The sequence below is a fragment of the Arachis duranensis genome, chromosome 3, assembly GCF_000817695.3.
Source record: "Arachis duranensis cultivar V14167 chromosome 3, aradu.V14167.gnm2.J7QH, whole genome shotgun sequence".
In the NCBI taxonomy this organism is placed as follows: Eukaryota; Viridiplantae; Streptophyta; class Magnoliopsida; order Fabales; family Fabaceae; genus Arachis; species Arachis duranensis.
In genome coordinates, this window is record NC_029774.3 from 93,087,017 (window position 1) to 93,090,535 (window position 3,519).

The window sequence follows — 3,519 nt, forward strand, 5'->3', positions numbered from 1 at the left end:
TACGGTTTATCTTCATGTATCCTATTACAGTAATTCCTAAAAACCTTCTACTGAGAACCCTTTCGAGGATGATGTTCTCACCCCCTACATTTTTTCCCTTTCAGGATTTGGGCGCAGAAGTTATGAAGAGTTTAATTATTTGTTATTGAGATGCTCTGTATTGCTTAGATTATTCTTTTTGTACCCTCACCTTTATCTTGATATATTCTATGAGAGGGATAGGAATTGTACTGGATAATGTTTGTAATATTATTTATATATATGTATGTATATATATATGGATGTACTCTTTATGAGTTTCTGTAAGTTGTATGGTATGTATGGACGTACGTTGTATGGCGAAAGTATTTTTGGGAATGGTATTGCGGTTTAAAGTTTTTAAACAGGCTCATATTTTAGTATTGAATAGTATAAGTGTCGTCGTAATGTCTGAGCTATCAGAGTTGCGCAGCCGGAAGCGTGAGCTTTGGTAGTTAGGGTGTTACATTATGGTATCAGAGCAGTCCTTCCTGTAGAGCCTGAGGAATGGACCAACTATGCTTCAGTTGCATACTCTGAATGTTTCTCATGTATTAGGTCTTGTTGAAAGACGAGAATTAGAACTTTATGCACATGACGATCTATTGATTAACGCTGTTAGTCTTGCATTGCATAATTCCTGATATTAAGTTTGGCCGGCTTAATACTAATGAATTGTGTATATGAGAGCACTAATGGGTTGTCATAGATGATATGCGAGTTTTGAGTAAAGCGAATCGCGGATTTTGGGAACGTTAAAAACTATTTCTCGAGGCTATTCAGTTGTGTGTCTTGAAATTCTATTCGAGTCGACCTGTTCTTTCATATCCTAACTTGAAGTTCTTGTTTGCCACTCCTTTCCAGAAGTAATTTTATGTTTCCACCCTATTTCTTTATTCATATGCGTTCTTGTTCGATCTCAATTGCATATGCTTGTTTGGAGTCCTTGTTGCATCAGTCTTTCTCTGTTTGAACTCTTCCTGATTCCCTTATTCCTTGATATAGTTTTGAACTTGTCTTAATGCGCTGTGCCTTTTAACTCCGAATTCCGAGTCCATTCTTTGAGAAATTGTTGATTCAGTTTTTTCTCTTACTTGACAGTGATCACAGCCAATTTTGAGATTTTATAAATCGCTGTTGAGTTGATATATACTTATCTATGTATAAAACTTCGAGATTTCTTATACAGTTTGACAACTATTTATTCCTAATACTCCGCCTGTGCTTTTACTGGTTTACGGAACTACATTTACTTTAAAATACAATTTGACTTTCTAGTAATTTTACTACAGTTCCAACGCACATCTTCATTTGATTAGGTATTTGGATATTTTTCAAAATTTTGGAAAGGAAAGCTTTTTCACTTTTATCCCAGTTGAGTCTCATTTGATAAGCTTTACTTAACTTATTTTGAATTGAGTTTGATTTAGCATACTATATGATTTATGCCATTGTTGTTCTTTTGAGAGTGTTGGACTCATAGCTTTCTTCCTATGAACGGACTAAATTCTCTATTAAACCTTCCATCTCTATGAATGTCATACTTTACCTTGTTTTTAACTAAACTTTTACATCTTGTGAACATTACCATTGATCTTAGTTTTTCCTCTCTTGTGAATCTCACTCTTATGTGAGTCAGCTTGATTTGCTTCAATTTTGTGCATCATTTATATATCCTCTCATTATCTTTACAAAAGTTTTTAGTCAAAGATTTATCCTTGAGAAATTACTAATGATTGAGTTGTCTTTTCCTTATGACTTTTGTATTCTTTTGGATCAATTGAAAGCTTGTTTGATGACTCGTGTCTAGTGAATCTTGTTTGAACTACTTTGGTTTAAGATCCTTTCTTGCAAGGCTTGACTCCTTTTAAGTGCAGTCTAATCTCCTTGAATATCCCCCTGAGATGGTGATTTCAAGAACACTTTTGGAAGTTTTGAATTTCCTTTGAAGGGATACTAAACGGAACTTATTTTCTGTCGTTTGATTGAGATTAAAACCATTGTTCGATTTTGACAAAGTTGATTTAAATTTGGCATGCGCTATTTTAAATAAAATTTTCAATAGCTTCGTTGTTTAATGGAAAACTGCCCGTTTGTAACGTAACACATGTTTCATTTACCAATTTATAAGCAAACTTTTACCTCGGATTTTCTCTTCCAAGTAGAGTTTAACTTTTCTTTTCGTCCTTGTTAAGACTTTATACACGCTTGTTTGAATATGGACTTTGGGAATTCTTGAACAAGCATTTGATTTCTTGATGCCAAGGCATCTTAGGCTAGTTTCACTAGCCTTTTTCTTTTATTTTTAGTTGTTTTATGCATTTTCCTGAGCCTTAAGTAATCATTTGGGCCAAATAGTCATGCTTGTCTTAAATCATTCAAACATGAAGATTTTGATGCAATTTCCATGAGTTTTTAGTTATATTCCTTGAATGCTATGAATGGAAGAATTCTCATGAAATTTTGCAAGACTTTGATGCAATTGTTTGGATGATTTCAGGGAAGAAGAGGCTAGGCAAGGAAGCAACAAAATCAACAAAGGAAGCTTGAAGATCACATGTGGAGTTTAAGTTCCAGTTTAAGCTTAAACTGGAACTTAAACTACCAAGCCATATAATGCTGAAAGTGGCGTTTAACCTCCAGTTTAAGGTTAAACTGGAAGTTAAACGCCAGAATCATGGAAGTTGAGAAATGCTGAAACTGGCGTTTAACCTCCAGTTTAACCTTAAACTGGAAGTTAAACGCCAGAATCATGGAAGTTGAGAAATGCTGAAACTGGCGTTTAACCTCCAGTTTAACCTTAAACTGGAAGTTAAACGCCAGAATGAGAATTTCACCAAGGGAGCATTTCCACGTTTAACCTCCAGTTTAACCTTAAACTGGAGGTTAAACGTGTTCGACACAATTTCTCACCAGGAAGCATTTCCACGTTTAACCTCCAGTTTAACCTTAAACTGGAGGTTAAACGCCAGAAGTAAGAAAGGCACCAGGAGCATTTCCACATTTAAGCTCCAGTTTAACCTTAAACTGGAGCTTAAACGTGTTATATGGAACAGCTTGACCATGCCTTCTTCAAACATAAATAACTTGAGCTACAAAACTCCAAATGAGGTGATTCAAAATGCATTGGAAAGAAGACATCTAGAGCTTTCCAAGAATATATGGCATGCATGGTGGATACTAAAAATTGAGGGAGAAAACAGCCCCGTAATGTGCATAGAAGAGCATAGTACCAACATGCAATCAGGCCAGCTGACCTCTTCACCTTCCATGGAGTATAACTTGAGCTATAGAGATCCAATTGAGGTGCTTCCAGTTGCGTTAGAAAGCTGACATCCATAGCTTTCCAACGAGGTATAATAGTCCATATTTGGCATCAAATTGGCAAGGTTGACAAGAGAACAATGTGACGACTCAAGAAAGGGAAGTGTTTCCACGTTTAACCTCCAGTTTGACCTCAAACTGGAGGTTAAACGTGTTCGACACTTTCTCCTCACCAAG

At 35.8% G+C, this 3,519-nt stretch overlaps 1 long non-coding RNA gene across 3 annotated transcripts in view; it reads left to right on the plus strand.

Annotated features, from left to right (window-relative positions):
• LOC107479742 (uncharacterized) overlaps window positions 1–3,519 on the plus strand; it is a 16,269-nt gene that overhangs the window by 2,749 nt on the left and 10,001 nt on the right. The window contains exon 4 of one of the 3 annotated variants that reach the window (XR_008006907.1): window positions 105–383. The exons of the other annotated variants lie outside the window; for them this stretch is intronic. This is a non-coding gene — a long non-coding RNA (uncharacterized LOC107479742). Of the gene's footprint in view, window positions 1–104; window positions 384–3,519 lie in introns of those variants that run through there. 3 annotated transcript variants of the gene reach the window in all.